We start from the raw sequence: 21,026 nt of genomic DNA, 5'->3' as shown, positions 1-21,026 counted from the left end.
TAAAAAGTTACATAAAAGAAATATTCAAGGAGTGGCAGCAAGACTTTGAAAATATCAAAGAAATCAATGGAATGTTTGAAAGAAAAGTAAATGAAAATATCTCAACATGAGGAAATAATACATAGAGGACAAAATGTGAGAGAAAAATATAAAAGTAGAGGACTAATTCATGCATTATAAGAAATGATAAGGTAATTTACAAAATAAGCCTAAAAAGATTCAACACCAGTTTAAAGGTTTCATTTATCATGTACATTAGGGGAAAAAAAATCCACATCAAGTTCTATCATTTTGAAATTAAAAGAAAGCAAGAATAAAGAAATGTTCCCCCAAATCCAGAAGGAATATGGCATCACCTATATAATAATAACAAGAACAACAATCAGGATTTTCTGATAAAGGAATTAAACTCTGGCTGGTATCATTGTTCTAATGAGCTTTGCTGTTTGCTAGAGACACTGACTAGAGCAATATTATCCTCAACAAGTTTCTTTGGATTTGTTCTTGTAAAATAAGAAAATAAACCTGAAAAAGGAAGGACAAGGGAACTAGTAAATGCCAAGTAAAGAGAGTAAGAATCTGTTCACTAGTCTCAAAAATAATTAGTAAAGGATGGGAGTAACAAGCATTGTCTGAATAAAGCTTTAAGAATACCAGAAAAATTCTAGAGATCTGCTTAAGTCTTTGGGTAAAGGCTGGGATAATAATCAAAAAACAAAATGAACTAAGAAAATGAATTAACTATAGTGCATTAATTGACTTTTAAGTGAAAATATATACCTGATAGATAGTAATAGCAAAGGAAACTAGAATATGTACTTCCAAATATGCCCCTTTGGCATAAAAATTATTTTATATAAAGGCACTTAAAAAAATAGCAAGTGCAAAAGGAGTATTCTGAGTCTCCCCTTTTTACCTTAAAGCCCAAATAAAATCCCCATTTGGAAGACGTCCTTATATCAGAAGAAAAGTAACATTTTTATCACCCAAGACTGGAAAGTTGAAACAGCCTTTGTTAAAATAATTCTTACCTTCCTTTAGTTTCCCACATAGTTACTTTTCCACAAGTGCCTCTTTGTTCAATCTAGTATAAAACATTTAGTCTGCACTTCTTGAGGCCTTCATGTCCTTATGAGGGCTCTTATGGTGTGTGAAATTTGAATTAAATAAATTAGTATGCCTTTCTCTTGTTGATCTGCCTTATGTCACTTTAATTTTCAGGGTCAGCCAAACCTCTAAGAGGGCAGAGGTTTATCTTGCCACCTTTACAAAACTATGCAGCATCTTTTTTATTTTCAATTTTTGATATCACACAATATATCTGAGGCTATAAACTGAGTTGTCTAAGTCAAAATTTTGTGTGAAATATGAATTTTACTCATTAGTATCATTTAAAATTTTAATTATTAGAGCATATGATATAAAATATATTATTTCCAAACTCTCTCAAAAAGCTCAGAAAGTATGAATTCATGTTTCTATATGTCAAAAATAGACTTAAGCAAAATAATTGCTGTTTTTATTTTTATTTTTTAATTATTATTATTATTATTAGTTTTTGAGAGAGAGAATCTTAAGTAGGCTTCACACCCAGTGCAATTTGATATGGGTCTCAATCTCACGACCCTTGGATCATGACCTGAGCCAAAATTAAGAATAAGAAGCTTAACCAACTGAGCCACCCAGACATCAAAAAATAGTTGCTGTTTTCAGATGAAATTTGCCTTCCCTACTTTTCCATAATAACCACAGTATTTTCCCCCATAACAAAATAAAGTGAAAAATTTCATTAATATTAGGCTTGTTTTTCCATTTTCAATAAAACAGTTCAAAACTAATTTCACACACAAGTGAATTGATGTCATAGGGCTGCTGTATAAATTATGACAAAGCTCGTGTCTTAAAACAACAGAAATTTTTTGTATCACAGTTTTGGAGGTCAGAAGTCTAAAATCAAGATGCTGACAGGGCCCAGCTCCCTCCAGAGGCTCAAGAGGAGAATCCTTTCTCACCATTTCCAGCTTCTGGGGCTCCAGGAGTTCCTTGTCTTAGGGCTATACCACTCCCATCTCTGCCTTTGTAGATGGCCTTCCTTCCTATGTATCTAAGTCCCAAATCTCCTACACCTTTCTCTTATAAGTCCACCTACCATTGGATTTAGGCACCCAGACTAAATCTAGGTTATCTACTTAAACCATTTTTCCAAACAAAATCCCATTCAGAAGTTCCAGGGCGAGGACATGGGTATATCTTTTAGGGGCTACCAAATAATCCATGCAATATTAAAAAAAAAATGACTAATATTAGAGCAATATGTTTCAAGAAAAATGGGAGAAATCACATTCTTGGAGAGAAAAAGAGAACTTTTACATGTGTTATTTTTTATTGATTTACTCTAAGATCAAGACCTGAGCAGAGGTCAAGACAGATGCTGAATCAACTGAGCCAACCAGGTACCCCTACAACATTTTATTTTCAAAAGCATTTATGCACTGAGGGACTACAGTTTGTGTCACCATGGGAAAAATATAAATCATGTACAGAAATAGACACAAAGTACAAAACTGAATGCCCCGATAGAGCATTAAAATTATAATTATAAAAATAAGTTATGGGCTACTGTAAGACAATTCAATAGTATATGAAATGAAAACTTCTTAACAGATAATGAGTATACGAAATAATGTCTATTGAGTATAGCAAAAACTAGTTGTCCTAAATACAATCACAAATTTGCTAACATACATTCAACTACAAATTATGTAACCTCTCTTTGGAAAATATGGATAAAAACTTTCTACTAAAATTCTGTGGAAAAGATAAAAATCAATTAAGCCATTTCCTATTACAGCTGATGACTACACAGATGTAAAAAATACTAAAATGGTTGTAAGACTTACCTATTAACAATTTTTATGGACATTATGTTCAAAATACTCAATATTCTTATATGACATATACACTTGGAAAAGTACTTAAATTCTTATGCAGATTGATCAAATAAACATTAATATAGATCAGGAGCAAGAAAAAAATAGCCCACAGGCCAAATCTGGCTAAATCTGTTTTTGTAAATAAAGTTTTATTTGAACACAGCCACACTCCTTTATTGTTTATGACTGTTTTCCCATTACAATAGTAGAATTCAGTAATTCTATCAGAGAACATATAGCCCACAAAGCTTAAAACATTTAGTAACTGGCACTTTACAGAAAAAGTTTGCCATCTTCTGCTATGAATCAGCACTTTACAAACAGCTTTCTGAGATAATGGAAATGTTCTATATCTGTGCTCTCCAGTAGGGTTGCTACTAAACACACGCGGCTGTTGAACATTTTTGAAATGTGGCTAGTGTTGCCTGAGGAACTAAAATGTTCATTTAACTTACATTAATTTAAATTTAAATAGCTACTTGTGGTTTGTGGCTATACTACCAGAGAGTGAAGCTCTGGTATTCCAGCTGTGGAATATAATATAATTTTAGTTACAAAACTTAAATATAGTGTGGCCTCATTTCTTTTTTCAAGAATTCAGGTTTAAATACATTAGTTGCACCATGTACAAGTAATTCTTTCATGCCAGAATGTTAAAATTTGAATGAAGTCCTTGAATTTAATAAATAAGTTAGTGTTACAGAGCTTAAAGTGTTACAAAAATGTTAATGCTTTTGTAGGTATGTTATAGGTACAACATAGTTTATTATTACAAAGAGGATGGTGATTTGAAATGATGTTGAAGACATTTTTTTGGACTACTGAAAGAAAGTTGTCCTTGTCATCTAGTGAAAATACATGGTTTGGTTTACAGAAAAGGTGGGGTCCAAAATTAGCTTTTTGTTTGATTGTTTTTTGACATAAAATCTATCTAAACAGGTTGAACATTTCCTGGTAATTACTTCCAAGCATAGATAAAAAAGTATATAATTCAATTTGCTCCTTCTTTGAAAATGGTTTCTTTGGGAATTTCATTCGGCAAGAAATAATCTGACCCAATTTCCTATGCAGATATAAATTTTCAGAAATGAAAGTAATGCTCTGAACTACATTCCTATAAACTGTGGAATTAAAGATTGAATTTTAGAAAATGTTCTCTGATTTGCTATTTTATGAAAATGAACTAACATTGTTCAATTCACCTCTTTCAATGAATATTGATAGTGTGAATGAAGAGCTTCAAGTGGAAGTTATTGAACTACAATATAACATGATACTGAAAATTAAATATGATAATGCTGGTATATTAGAACACTATAAATACCTAGGGAAATGTTACCATAAATATAAAAACCATTGTGAGAAGATTATATCCATCTTTGGAAGCACTTACAATGGTGAACAGCTGTATTCTACTAAAACTGAACATAATTAAATATTTTTCCATGTTAAACGATTCAAAGCTGACTTCTTGTTGCATAATACAACCCAAAGTACAACAATTACATTGATATTTCTTGGTATAGAAAAAAGGGTGCCAGTCATCCAGAACCAAATAAAAAGAGTAATAGATTTGAAAAATAGTATACACTATCTTTAACTTTAAATGTATCTAAATAACTGAATCATTCAGTTATTTATATTTACTTAAATTGCCTTTGTAGGCATTTGAGTTTCTGACTGTCACAATAGACAAAACAAAGGGACTCTACTATGTTCACAAAAAGAAAGTAAATTATTAAACATGAGTATCTAAAAGTAAAAATAATAGTAGTTGGGAGATTATAGGATATAGAGCTATGTTGAGAAATGTAGGCATGCAAAAATGGCTGACTCTTGAACAGTGGCCTTGAACCTCGTGGGTCCACTTATACGTGGAATTTTTACAGTACGTTACTATAAACATATTTTCTGTTCCTTATGATGTTCTTATTAATATCCTTTTCTCCAGCTCATTGTACTGTAAGAATATAATATATATTACATATAATATACAAAATATGTAATAATCAACTGTTTATGTTATCAGTAAAGCCTCTGACCAACAGTAGGCTATTAGTAAAGTTTTGAGGAAGTCATAAGTTGTATAAGGACGGTCAACTGTGGGGGGGGTTGGTACCCCAACACTTGTATTGTTCAAGGGGAGACTATAAGTTAATCTTACAATTACTATGGGCAGGAGGTAACGTCTTCAATTGTTAGAAAAATAAATACAAGTGCAGTAATATTATTTACATTTATAATATAATAACTAGAGGAACCAAAAATAGTATCATTAAACTAGAAGGGGTGTGTTTAACTGGAACACGAAGTGTGATAAATTCTTATAATCAAAGTAGGAAATTAATTGCGAGATCAAGAAAAAGTAGAATAAATATATTATTTTAAATATGAGGAAAACTAACATAGAAACTTTATAACAAAAGTGAAATCAATTTACCATGGGCTGTTGACTTGGGCTTATGAGGAGCAGGTCTGGAATTATTTCTGTTCATTCAGCAGAATGTAATTGCTTAATACAGCACAGCATTGCTTTGATAAAAACTATTTAGAATGTATTTAAAATTTTGAAAAATTGGGGTGTCTGGGTGGCTCAGTTGGTAAAGCGTCCACCTTTGACTCAGGTCATGATTTCATGGTCCGTGGGTTCGAGCCCCCAAACAAGCTCTGTGCTGACAGTTCAGAGCCTGGAGCCTGCTTTGGATTCTGTGTCTGCCTCTCTCTCTCTCTCTCTGCTCTTCTCCTACTCGTGCTCTGTCTTTCTCTCTTAAAAATAAATAAATAAATAAATAAATAAATAAATAAATAAATAAAGTTTTGAAAAATAAACCATATCAAAAGAACAAAACACATGTCTTGTAATATGATAAATTTGATAATCTCTCCTCTTTCTGAGAAGAATAAAAAAATGAGGGAGCAAGAAGTGAATGTAGACGTCATCACCCTTATGCTAGCCTGTTGCCTTTATTTTTAGTAACTATATGTGTATTTTGAAATATACATAATAAAATATTCACTGAAATATTGTCCATCAATCATTCAATACTCCGACCTCATGAAACTAACATTTTAGTTAGGGACACAATTGAAAAGTAATTATTCTAAAATTTCATAAGCATGTTATTAGGCAAATTACAAAATAGTGTAGATTTACCTACCAATGTGTCTCATCTGGCCAGTGCCAGATCAGGGAACATTTACTGGGGAAAGCCATATTTCACACTAAATGTCTTACAGAATTCCTGATTGATGTGCCATATGTGTATGACAGAACACTATATCCAAAAGGTATCATGTAATTCTAGAAATATAAAACCACCAGTTTTATACCTCTTGAAAGGTATTTGGTAACCTCAATAGATTTTATCTGCTTGTCAATGGCTTTTAAATGTTACTCTTCATACATTTGTAGGATCATGGTTAGTAAAAGCTTCCACTATTCTAATTTCTAGGAATAACATAAAATTCATACTAATTGCAAATATGTCTTTTTAACATAAAATTATAGAGAAGTTAAGAAAAGCATAAAGAACTTTCTTCTTTCCTGAACCATTTGAAAGTTGTAGACTTGATACCATATCAATCGCTGTTAGTATATTTTTACTACAAACAAGAATATTTTTCAATACAACCCTCAAAGTCAGTGAATTAGCATTGATACATTACTGCCATATAATCCTCAGGCTACATTAAAGTTTTGCTAAGTGGTATACTAATGTTTTTTAGAGGAAAATAATCTACCTTAGAATTGTACATAGTAAATAATTCTCCTGTCTCTATTATCTCCCTCAAACTGAAGCAGTCTTTACTCTTTCTTTGTCTTAATGAATTTGACACTTGTGAAGATTAGAGGCCAGTTATTTTATAGATTGGCCTTCCATCTGGGATTATCAAATGATTCCCTGTGATTTGATTCAGGCCTTCCATCTTTGATAAGATGATCACAGGAGTAACACTGTGTTCGTTTTATTGCACCTATCAGGTTTCATATGATTTTAATTTGTCCAGTGAATTATGGTGTTCATCTTTTTTTTTTAATGTTTATTTATTTTTGAGAGACACACAGCACAAGAGAGGGAAGGGCGGAGAGACAGGGGGACAGAGGATCTGAAGAGGGTTCTGTGCTGACAGTTGCAAGCCCAATATGGGACTCGAATTCATGAACTGTGAGATCATGACCAGAGCTGAAGTTGGATGCTCAACGACTGAGCCACTGGGCACCCCCTGATGGTGTTCATCTTAATTACTTGATTATGCTGGTGTTTGTCTGGCTTCTCTATCATGTGGTTGATATTTTCCTCTTTTAAATTAATAAGTATTCAGAGAGAAGTTAGTCATATCTTATACATTTCCCATTCTTAGTCATACTTTCAACTTATTTTTTAATCTATTGATGTCTGTATAGAACCCATTGTTTTCTACTTTATTCAATGTATTGAATCATTTATTATCATTATTTATTTTGATGTTACAATCATTCCTGGTTTGGTCAGTGGGAGAAGCTCTTGCAAGTTGCCTCCTGTGTTCTTTTGACATTTCCCAGTAATTCATTGGCCACTTTATTTTCATGGACAATAAGAGGTTCTAGATTTATTTTTTTTACTTTTTGTGAGCCAAAATTAGAATTGGTCATTTCTACAAGAAGCCTTGGTTTCTTTTAGGGGGGGAATAATAGGGGCATATTTTAGATATATTGCAGATTTGGCTCAAAACCACCACAATAAAGTAAGTCAAATGAATATTTTGGTTTTCCAAACTTTTGCACATAAAAGTTATGTTTACACTATACTGATTTTATAGTCTATTAAGCGTGCAATAGCATTATGTCTAAAAAAACCAACATACATACCTTATTTAAAAAATATTGCTAACAAATGCTAACTATCATTTGAGCATTCAATGAGTCATGATATTTTTGCTGCTGGAAGTTCCTGCTTCTATACTGATGGCTGCTGACAGATCAGAATGGTGTGGTTGCTGAAGACTGCGGTGGCTATGGCACTTTCTTAAATAAAACAAAAATGATATTTGCAGCACCTATTGACTCTTCCTTTCATTAGCAATTTCTCTACTGTATGTGATACTGTTTGATAGCATTTTACCCACAGTAAATGGAATATTCTAAATCCTTTGTTGTCATTTCAACAATCTTCACAGCACCCTAAGAGTAGATTCCATCTCAAGAAACCCCTTCTTTTGCTCATCCATAAGAAACAACTCCTCATTTGCTAAAGTTTTATTATGACATTTCTGCAATTCAAATAGAGTAATAATTAAAAAAGTTTGAAATATTGTGAGAGTTATCAAAATGTGACACAGAGACACAAAATGAGAACTTTTTACTGGAAAAATGGCACTAATAGACTTGCTCAATGTAACACTGCCCCAAACATCAATTTGTAAAAAATCCAATATCTGTGAAGTACCATCAAAGTGTAGAAAAATGAGGTATGCCTATATTCAGAAGTCAAGAACCATGTTCTAGTTATATTCATGGTGAATGAGGGGTCAATGATAACAGGCTGTCTCAGTGAATAGATCTAGGGAATATGCATAAGAATATACATACAGTTATATACACACAAAATTAAGTCTCTGTGTATCTATCTATCTATCTAGGTATCTATCTAGTCTAATCTATTCAACTATGTATTGGAAATCATGTCTTCACCCTGATGTATCCAACTTAACATCATGAGATTCATGCTAATTTTCCCACTTGTTTGTGTTTTTTAACTTCTTTCTCCACTCTTAAGAAAGCTGTTTTTATTATTGTTAATGTATTTATTTATTTATTTATTTATTTATTTATATACTTATTTATTTTTTAAAGATTTTATTTTTAAGTAATCTGTACACCCAACGTGGGGCTCGAACTTACAACCCCAAGATCAAGAATTGCATATCCTACTGATTGAGTCAGCCAGGTGTCCCTGTATTTATTTATTTGATTAACTGCCTATATGTAACCAATCTTCCATCTCTACTGTCACACTCCCCCTGCACAAATCACCTCTACTCTCTACGTGAATTCTGACTTCTACTCTGGGTAGCACTTTCAACCCATATGGATATCCTCCTTACCATACTCGATAATTTGATTTTAGGGTTTTTTTTCAATATATAAATCTCATCTTTGTGCATCTCTGATTTTCACCACAGACTTCAATTTTTTTCAAAGCTATTTGAATTTCTATTTCAGTTAACACTAACATGCATAAAGATATTTTGTTGAATGTATATCATGCATTATATGTACATTATAGACATCATTGTCCATTTGTCACACTACAGTGACATCGCTTCAGGATTATATCACACACAGTAGGCACACTTTCCAACATATTTTTCATGCCAAGATAGCCTTTTCACACTGAAGAGAGTACTGAGATACTGTGTTGTAATATCCAAAAGATACTTACATATGCATATGTATTTTTAAAATTAGCATGAGTTTTGGTGTTTAATCAGGGCATACATATTACTTAAATATTATGGATATTATGAATAGTTTGGACTTAAAGTAGAGCCTTAAATTGTCCTCATGTATATGAACAAATACCTGACACTATTTTAGTCTGTGTGTGTGTATGTGTGTGTGTGTGTGTGTGTGTGTGTGTGCGCAAAATTAGAGCAGGTAAAATAATTACTAAGACTCTGATTTTTTTTTTTTTTTAAGGGCTAGGTTTTGTGAGACTGTAACTGCTTGTAGAAATCCATTGAACAGAAAATGAGTATAACATGTTGGGAAAGAGCATAGATTTTTTTTATCAAAGCAATCCTGATTTAAAATTCCAGATCCCCTCTTACTGTTTATACATTTTGGGAAAAAATTACTTGACCAATTTGTTTCACTCCCCCTTGTCCAAAATGATAATTAAAAAATACCTACTTCACTGAGTTGCAGTAGAGATTAAATGTGTTACTAGATATAAAGTAGCCTGGCATAGAGCGTACACTGTATGTTAGCTATTATTAATGTAATATTAAAATATTCTTTCCTCAAGATGATATTAATACGCTGTGTTCTCAGGGAATCTGAAGTGTAAACTTTATTAAATTTCATCTTTCACTGTATGTCTCTGTTTATGTCTAAGAATATTTGGAAATCAAACTGGTCGATCCCAACTAATTTACTTCTATGTACTAGAACATGGGAATATTATCTAATTTGATTTCTCTGTTTTATGTCGCCTGATTCTTTTTCATGAATCTCCCTCCAGCCAAATTGAATAAGGAAATTGTTAAGTGGCAAATACTTTAGTGAGTTTAGCAAAAGAAACACATAACTGTGGATATCTGGGGAGAACAGCTTGTATTTGCCAGCAAACTAGCCAGAAGGCACATTTAACAATTTTTTCAATCCTTTCACATTTGACAAGTAAAGAATACCCACTGTTTCATGTTTTTCCAAAAGAAGGGTTGTCCACTTTTATTCACTCTTTCCCATAGCTATCTAAATACCTGAGCAGTAACTATTTTCTCATCTTTCTGCCCTGCTTGAGCTACTCATCAGTATCTATTTTTTGTTCTCTCCTGTTTTGGAGGACAGATGTCCTTGATTTGAGTAGACTAGTGCTGATTCCCCGTATCAAAGGCTCTTTCACTATCTGTGGTCTTCAAAGACAATTCAAAGTAACCTTTCATCCCTCTTCCTTGTGGACCATCATTAATGAAACTTGCATTTTTAATGTTACAGTCCTGCTGACCACCACATCTGAAACCGCAAGAATGACAGTGCATGCAAAACTCTATCCTACTGTGCTTTTGCTCCTGCCTTGTGAAATTGAGATCTAGTGCAAAAAGTCATGGAGTTTTGATGCTTCACTTTGAATGGAAGCTTTGTTGTTTTGGCACCAGCAATGAAAAACCTAGGGAGAATTGTTAGTTTGCAAAGTTGGATAAACCAAATTGTTAAAAAAAAAAAAAAAAAAAAAAAAAGAAAGTAAAAGTAAAGTGGAAAATATATGTCATGAAATGCTGCAAGCCAGGAATCATGGAGTTGCCCCTTGCTGTGAATACATGATGGAAAGCTTTCAGGACTTCATTTGGTTAACCTCAGAAATCTAGATGTGTTGAGCTCAACTTACATTATTCAGGGTATTCTTTATAAGATCATTTTACTTATCAATTAGTTGCTTGCAATGCATCGGTAAACCTGTTGTACATGGTCTACCTAGAAGAAATCTTTGGAATTAGTCAGGTTTATGCTCTCATAAAGACCTTTCAAAAGCCCCCAACCAAAAAGATGATCTCATTTAGATAAGTGCATGTTATCACTGGTTATATCAACCAACAAATAAGAATTCGTCTGTGAATTCATCCATGTTTTGAAGATTGAGAGAAGTAATTTTGGAAATAGGATGAATTTTCAACATCAGGTACCTAGTAAATGTAGACAATAATATAGAAAGCTATTTAAAAAGATACCATAATTGCTTTCTACAAACGAGGATGACAGACAAAATCATTCGAAGGATGGATGAAAAGAGACATACAATTTTCTACATATGGGGAGATTTTCAGGCCATACCAATTCATACTTCCCAATAAACATAAACAAGCCCATACTTGCTTTAAGGTGGTCTTTTATGGTAATGAGAAGCAGAATATCATAGAAGTTAAGAGCAAAACTAAAGTAAAACAAAACAACATTCAATAGCAATAGTGCCACGTTTTGTTTCCATTCAATCAATAAATTCTATTATGAATGCACCACATTCAGACATTATTCTAGGCACTTACCATGCAACAATGACTTTCTAAAAAAATCTGCACCTAAAGAATGTACATTCCACTATGATACTGGGTAAATTACCTAAACACTGAAAGTCATCTAATATGTAAGATAGAAGTAATAAGAGTACCCCATCTGGTGGTTGAAAATAAAATAGATTATTCCCTTGCCCATAGTCAATGATCAATGTTATCTGTCACCATTGTTGTTGCTACAATCATCATTATCATTGGAATCCTAGATAAATAATATTATTATATTTGTCCTCTACTATCATAAACAGCACAAATCTTAATGATTACATTTGTACAAAATGATTAAAGGGATTTACATCTTTTACAAAATGGTTGTAAAGGGCAAATGTTATTAACTTTTTCCATCATAGCACACAAGACCATTTCTAAACATGATTTCTGGATGACTAATATAAATAAGTAAACTGTATACATTTATTAATGTTCTTTCAGAGTAGACTATACCAATAAAATTAAGAAGATAAATATGTATATAAATATGTATATAAATATGTATATAAATATTTGTGATCACAACTTTTTAGATTGGTCTATAATTTGATGATGTAGTTTGTCCCTTATTTTTCCTAAAGTAATTGTGTTCTTTTAGAATGGAAAACCATCCACCATTCTCCATCACCCCAATTGTGTAGCTAATTCTATCAAGATATTTCAATTTTTATATATTCTGCACTACCTTAGTACAAGGATGCAAAGTTCATTTAGGCATAGTTTCATCCTTGAAATAGAAATAGTACAGTTTGTGAATATATTTTGTTGATTCAATTATGACAGAAATTATTAACTCAAAAGTATCTATTCTGCCACCCTATCTATATCTCCTTGCATGCCAGCCACTGTAAGAGCCAGATAAATCATCCAACACAGCTTCTTGAATTTCAAGTCTAGGTGGAGGCTAGTTTGTTTTTCCATATCTGCTTAGAGTCCTCTTCCTCAATGGCTTGCTTTATGGCTAGTCTTATATGGCTTAACAGCATAACTCCCTCTCTTTGTTAAGTGTGATTTATTGAATTATTTTAGATTCTAAGACCTGAGTCTGGTTTTGTACATTTTTATGTAACTGTATAAGAGACTGGCTTTTTACCATACACTAGCCCTGGATATTTGAGCACTTGCAAGAAGATGGAGAGTAAACAACAAAACTATAAAAGTCTAGGGAATTATAGGGGATAGTTGATTCACATCTTGCATAAAAGTTAGGTTTTTGGTCAGCACCTGAAACAAGAGTTATATTTAAAATGAAGCCAAAGGGAGACAGGCATTACATCACAATGAATTAAATACAGCAGCTGTTTCTTCCAGCATTGGAACATATGCAAGAGTAGATGAGTGAATTTGCTAGTAGTAATATTTATTGTGTTAAAAAATAACACCATCAATATCTCTGTGCCACACATTTTTAAGCACATATTAATCCATATGATTTTCCAGTAATTGTAAGAAATAGTTACTTCTCCAATTTTATAAATGAGGCAATTTAGGCATGAGTGGTTACATGGAAGAGAGATGGTATGCATATGTAGCACATTATCTATGTATATGGAGGCTTTAAATAAAAGCAAAGGAATTGATGCTTATAAAATGTTATCAGATTCATCTAAATCTCCCATAACTGGGAGAGAGTTAACTCTTGTAACTGTTAGTTAAGTGCAAGCTCTCTGGAATAAGCTTTCCTGGGTACCAATTTTTATTCCTCCACTTGCTCTGTTGAATCTTAAGTTATTTGACTGCTCATATCTGTTTTTCTCATCTGAATGTAGTGTTTTGAGAAATCAATTCATATAAAGCAGTTAAAATTACGCTTGGCGGTTAATAAGCATTCAATAAATGATATCTGCTCTTGTTAATTAATATTTATTCGTGTGTACTATTAATTCTTCCTTTTCCTATCTTCAAATGGTATGCCATTCTCCTCTTTTTATATCCTAACCTAAAGTATTTCCACTATTCCTTACTCAAAGGAATGAAGATTCATCTCAGTTACAGGCACATCTTTGCCTGTCTCTGTCATTTATTGATTTATTGATTATTTAGATACTATCAGTTACCTTAACGTTGAAATAACTTATTTGTGTCCATGGAATAGGCAACTAATTAGCCCTTCTGGCCCTTCTTTAAGCTCCTGTCCTCTCTCACACCTTTCAGCCCCGAACTTGAAGGTGTGTGGATTTATGCTTGTCAGATTGGCTCTCATTTTTAATTGAAGATTCTGGTATTTTCTCCCACAGAAGTATCCATTAGACAGATGTCCACAGCCTTTCTACCTTCCAATAAATAGTTGAATTCTCTTATTTCCTTGTGTCCCTTCTCCTGTATATTTGTTTATATACAAACTTATAGTTACATTTTAATTTCAATTTTCAACTGTTTTGCTCTAATTTAATTGGTTCTGAGGAGGAATACAGAAAGATGTGTGTGCTCATTTCTCATTCTTATAGTTCATCTTTGCCTTTCTACAATTGTTTATGATACAATAAAGTTATCTATCAAGTAGTAACATCAAAGAAGTTTTCAGAAGTAAATTATGGGTTTAAACTTTTAAAATTTAATTTATTGAAAAGTTTTAAAAACGTTTTATATTTTACATAAATAATGTGAATGGGAAATTTATAGAATCCTATTTGAGTAGAGTCTTTTTGGTTGTCAGTAATATACAGAAATGTTTTAATGTAAGCAATAGATAATATTACCATAGAGATGTACTTTAGGTTTTTTACTCCTTTAAAAATGGCTTATACTCTCCTCTAAGTGTATGCATGTGTGTATATGAATATGTATGTATGTATATATATGATGCATATATGCATGTATATCTCTCAGGATATTTTATGATTCTACAATAGAAAGCAAATATCCTAAGAGAAAAAAAAAACTATAGAATTTCTTATGTCGGATGTATGTCTTTTTCTGTATTTTGTAGAAAACATCTTTATCTCTAATGCTCTGGGCTACAAATGTCAGCTTATAATAAAGCAACTATAAATAACCAAAGAAATCTGTATCTGTTTATAGCCATGCATAGGTGATTTTGATCACAGAATATATGTCGACAATAGGAGATGGAGCTGGAAATATATATGAGAGGCAGATTAGGTCAGTATGATCTAATTCTGTAGATATTTTGCAATTAAAATTATTAATGATTTTTAACATTAAGATTATAAACCTCATTTAAAATATAATCATTTTAATATAATGTTCCCTTGAAAACACTATGACATTCTTAACGTTTATGCATGGGAAAAAATAGCAGATAGGGCACTTTAGTGTGAAAAGTATGTTTTTGTTACTTCTATTGCAGAAAATGGAAGAGAAGTGTTTCAATCAGCCGACTAACTAAAAAGTGAGACCGAGGTCATCAGTTGAAATAAAACAGCTATGTCTCCAAAAGCAAAATATATCCTTCAATAAACTACTTCTCAAAATGAACATGGCTTATTTAGCGCTAGAGAATAGAAGTATTAAACACAAATGCTCCCATCTGTGTATGTTTCCAAGTATAACACAAAATAGATGTGTTTTGTGTCTGTTCTTCAGTTTCCATTCTTTTGAGCAGTTTGCTTCATATTCTTAAGCAGTGCAGAGTTAGTTGTTAAATTCTAGAGAGCAGGCTGTGTTTGAGAGATCTTAGAATTCTGAACTTCACTCAGTATGGCTAAAAACATTCTCTGACTTATCTCTCTCCCTTGCATGTTTCATTATGTTCTCATGCTAATTTGGGATTGGATATACACAAGTGTAAAAGAGATGAATAGTTACTGAACCAATGGTTGTTTGCTACAATGCAGGCCACTTGTTTTTAACCATCATCTCTCTTTTCTTATTCACACAGCAACATATTTCTGAACTTTTACAAATCAAATGGTTCTTATTTATCCTTGATAAACATTAAATAACTGAGTTCAGTCATCAGCTTCTATTTCCTTTTATGACAATTAAGTTTGTGGAGTTTAAGGGAACAGCATCTCAAAGGTGTGCTTCTATCCAAATAGTTGAAATGAAAGCAGAGTATTAAGTATTCATTCTAATGTCGTTGTACTAGTCCATACCCATAACTGACATGCTTTTATCATTTTGTAAAGGCTCAGATTTCTAGAACAAATTTCTAGAACAAAATATAAACAAAATGAACCATTATATGAAGACCCTTTACAGCTCATCACTTGATTTCCTTCATTTGTGATTTCACAATGTATATTATTTAAAGTGGAGTTGTTGGAGTATATAGTAACTCAAAGTATAAACAACCTAAATCAAACTGGCTTTTTTAGGTGTTCTCCTGACCATGAATCCTATTACTTCAGTAGCTAGAAGTTCCCATGATCTATGTGGTGAATAGAACAGTGTTGAAAAAATAGCTCCAATGTATATCAAAATTATAATTATCACAAGGGTTAATTTCCATTTCAGCTATTAACAATGATTTTTATTCATATAACACAAATGCTAACAAATTCTAGGCAAACGTGCCAAACTTAGGGACTCAGATGTAAAAGATATAGGCCCTTCCCCCAATATATGGAATTTGTTAACATGTGTGGATTTTGAATTTCTAGTCCTCTTAGAAGAATAGTCTCCAAGTATTTCATATGGCTAAGTCCTCTGAGAAAAGTGGGGCATTTATTTCATCAAGAGCATAATACAGGTCTTTATAGGATCCCTCTGAATCTTTAAAGCAACTTTAGACCCGACTTTACTTTTTAGAATGGGTGATAAGGCTATTTTTCTTTAAAATAGGCAATTAAGGGGCGCCTGGGTGGCGCAGTCGGTTAAGCGTCCGACTTCAGCCAGGTCACGATCTCGCGGTCCGTGAGTTCGAGCCCCGCGTCAGGCTCAGGCTCTGAGATTCTGTGTCTCCCTCTCTCTCTGCCCCTCCCCCGTTCATGCTCGGTCTCTCTCTGTCCCCGCCCCCCCCCAAAAAAATAAACGTTGAATAAAATAGGCAATTAAAATTTATTTTGAGAAAGATTTTTTTTAGTGAAAAAAGTTCACAGCATACAGTTTAAACTTTCATCAGTTTATGACATATATTTTCCAGACATATTTATAATTACATGATCCATGAAAATAAACTTAAGAAACATTAAGACAATCTGTAAACATGTTTAATTGTTAACTATACGTATATTTGAGATCTTCTAATTTTTTTCTTATCTATGAAATATAACAGTTTTGATTAATACATGTATGGATGGATAAACAGAAGATTTCGTAAGTTAAATCTGTTTTAAATTCTGTTTCTGTTATGCAATAATGATCTTGAAAATCTAATCCATTTGTTCTAAAATAAATTATGTTCTCTGTTATCTGTCAATAAAAGATCATCATTAAGCAGTTTGCAAAATATTTAAACCCATAAACTATTCTATTTACAAAATAATGTATCTAAAACACTTAACAGCTCTTATTTATGGATATGTATTGCATACGTGTAGATAGAAGACACACAAAAACTTACTTTCCTGTATTACAAGAGTTTGAAGGAATTTGAAACAAATACTGAATGAGGACTAAAAATTACGAGATGGGAGATTCACTTCTGGATATGGTGGTAAAGCTTTTTTATTATTGACTCTCCAACAGATAAAAATCTGGAAAAATATTTTTTAAAAAGTATTTACAGCAATTGAAAAATGAATACATGCAGGGTAAAATGGGAAGGTGATCAAAATATTAAAAAGGGAAATAGCAGTGGGTGATACTTGTGTTTGTGAGGGTTCGTCTTCCTTCTAAAAGCACTTTTTACTCTACAAGACATGAGGTTGGTAAAACACAACGAGAAAGTTTCAATTTAACCAGCTTTAGGGGTCAGAGGAGAGAGTCCAGGAGTGCCAGAGTGGCAGGAAAATGAGGTGAAGTCTTATAAAAGAGGGAGTTATGCAGTGGGGAAACCCCAAAATCTGCCATTTCCCACCCAAAGCTTGGCTAGTTTTTGAACTTTACGTGTGTGGGGAAGACTTCAACAAGTCCAGCGAAAGCAAGAGCTGAGAAGTTGGAAACACTGTGGACTGAAGAGTTCACTTGCTGCCTACTGCAGAGGAAACAGTTTAGAATTTGAGACTAGTCAAGGAGACTACTTGTTAAAACAAAAATCAATATTCTTTAAATGACGTGTTTATTGAGAGGATTCTGTGATTTTTACATTTATTATTATGGTGTATCACATTTATTAATTTACATATGTTGAACCATCTTTGTATACCAATGATAACTCCCAATTGATTACGATATATGATTAATCTTCTACTGAAGTAGTTTTACCAATATTGTTTTGAGAATTTTTGCACCTATATTCATCAGAGATACTGGTGTGTAGTTTTCTGTTCTTATAGCCTCATTATCTGGCTTTGGAATCAGGGTCATTCTGACTGTATTTAATAAGTTTGGAGTGTTCCATCCTCTTCATATTTTGGAAGAGTTTGAGATGGATTGACATCAATTCTTCCTTAAATGTACTGTAGAAATCAGCAGTGAAACCCTCCAGTCCTGTGCTTTTTTGTGTTGTTGGGAAGATTTTGGTTACTGATTCAGTCTCCTTACTCATTATTGATCTGTTCAAATTTCCTATTTGCTAATTATTTTTTCTAGTAGGTTATATGTTCTTAAGAGTTTATTTATTTCTTCTATGTCATCTGATTTGTTGGTGTTCCTAGCAGGCTTTTGTGTTCCTTTGTATGTCTGTGATGTGAGTTGTAATGTCTCCTCTTCAATTTCTAATTTTCCTTACTTGAATCTTCTTTTTTCCTTGTTTAATGTAGCTAAAGTTTTGTCTAATATATTTATCTTTCAAAAACCAAATCTTAGTTTCAATGGTTTTTCTTCTATTATATTTCTAGGCTCTATTTTATTTATTTCTGCTCTAATATTTATTGTATTTTTCCTGCTATTAACTTTGGACTTAGATTGTTCTTAATTTTCTAATTCCTTTACATATAATCTTAAGCTGTTTATCTGCTTTCTTTTTATTAATGTATGCACAAGTTTTGCTATAAATTTTCCTCTTTGAATTGCTTTTACTGCACTCATAATGTTTGGAATGTTGTTTTATTTTCAATAGTCTCAAGATCCTTTATTATTTTCCCCTTTATTTCTTCTTTGACCCGTTGGTTGTTGAGAAATGTGTTGTTTAATTTCGCCATATTTCTGAATACTTCCATTTTCTTCCTGTAATTGATTTCTCGTTTCATACCATAGTATTTAGAAAAGACACTTGATATTATTTCAATCTTCTTATATTTGTCAAGGCTTGTCTTGTAGTTCAACATTTGATCTCTCCTGGAGAATGTTCCATGTGTGCTTGAGAAGAGTGTGTTTTCTGCTGATTTTGTATATGTCCGTTAGGTCCATTTTGTCTATAGTGTTATTCAGATATGATGTTTCCCTATTAACTTTATGTCTGGGTGTTATATTCGATATTGAGAGTAGGTCCTTTTAGTTTCCCCTATCTGCATGTACCTGTTTTCCTCAAGATTTAAGAAGTTTTCAACTACTATTATATTAAATAAGTGTTCAGCCCCTTTTATTCTTTCTTCTCCATCTGGAACTTTTATGATATGAATGTTTGTTTCCCTGATGTTGTCCCATGATTCATTTTGTCTTTTTTCCATTATTGGCATACTTGTTACTGGAGGCTTAAGCATGTGTGGATTCTGTCTGGTCCCTGGATGGATGGGGCTGCTTCCAGTACCTTATTCAATAGGATAGCACCAGGACAAAGATCTACTTTAGGGTACACAGTTGGGTCCTCAAACAACAGGCTTATTGTCAGGTGTGAAGATGGGTGGTTCCTGCCATGTCCCTGGGACAACTTCCTGGTCACTGTATGGACTCCTAGGTGGGCAAGACTTGCCCTGGACTTTGGCTTAGGGGGGCCTGAAACCAAAACCCAGTGCTATTTCAGGATCTACTGCCATTATCAAGGTCTGTAGACCTAGTGCTCAAGGTATAGATGGCCATGTCTCCCTCTAGATCCCTTAGTTGACTAGTCTAGTCAGCTTGTAGTCCCTAAACCTTGCTAGAGGGGCTGGAGCCAAGTATAAGAACGTTTTTTTGATCTCCTGGTGTGCAGATGTGAGCATTTCTTGCTGGGTCTCTATGACAGCAAGCCGGCTTGTGGACGATGGCTGACAGGGGCTGGTACTGAGTATAGGGCCCTTTCGGGGTCTTTGGGGACCTAGCATTCCCTGCTAGGTCTCTTGGTCAGCAAAGCTGCTTATGGGTTGTGTCTGGGAGCGGCTGTAATGGGGTAAAGGGCTTGTACACGAGACACACGAGAGTGTCTTCCCTTGATTTTCAACCCTGAGGACTCCTGACAGATTGTAGCCATGTGGGGCCTGGAACAAAGTATAGGTCCTTTTTAGGATCTCCAGGGATGTAGATGGGAGTGTCTCCTGTTAGGTAACTGTGCCAACAAGACTGTTGGCAGACTGTGGACTAGGATGGGATGGAGCTCAGTGACAGGGTTCTTTCAGGATTTATAGTTTGCTTGAGCTCAGTGGGTTTACTTCCAGAGGCTTCTGAACCATGGAAGAGAGTCTTAGACTGCTCCTGGGTTTCACTTTCCTACCTGAGTCCTGAAGTTTCCTCAAAGGCACTTTTGTCTGTGGAGGGATGCCAAATTCTAGATGAGAGGGGATAAGGTGCGGGGCGTGGGGGGTGAATTATTTGCCCATTTTGCTGATGTCACTCAAGAGACTCACTTTAGATTTAAGACACATATAGGCCGAAAGTGAAGGCAGGGCTGTGGGGGAGAAATAGATTTCATTCAAATGGTAACCAAAAGAGAACGGGAGTGGCTATACTTATCGTAGACAAAATAGACTTTAAGTCAACAATTGTCACAAGAGACAAGAAGGACATTATATAATGAAAAAAGAATCAATCAACAGGAAGATATAACAGTTATAAATATATATGAACTCAGCATCAAAGCACCTAACTAAATATATATAAAAAAAAAAAACAAAACCATTGGCTGATCTGAAGGGAGAAATAGACAGCAATAAAATAATAGCAGGAGACTTCAAAACTCTGTTCTCTATAATAGATAAATCATCCAGATAGAAAATCAGTAAGGGAACAGCAGTCTTGAGTAACACCTTAGAACAAGTGGACCTAACAGATATATACATAACTCTATGTAATGGGAGGAAAATACTAGTTCTTCTCAAGTGCACATAAAATAGTCTCCAGTATAAATCACATGCTGGGTTGCAAAACAAGTCTTAACACATTTAAAAGAAATTTTTAATGCTTATTTATTTTTGAGAGAGACAGAGAGAGAGGGAGAGAGCGCGCAAATGGGGGATGGACAGAGAGAGA

The sequence above is a fragment of the Lynx canadensis genome, chromosome A1 (assembly GCF_007474595.2).
Source record: "Lynx canadensis isolate LIC74 chromosome A1, mLynCan4.pri.v2, whole genome shotgun sequence".
In the NCBI taxonomy this organism is placed as follows: Eukaryota; Metazoa; Chordata; class Mammalia; order Carnivora; family Felidae; genus Lynx; species Lynx canadensis.
Note: the sequence above shows the minus strand (reverse complement) of the source record.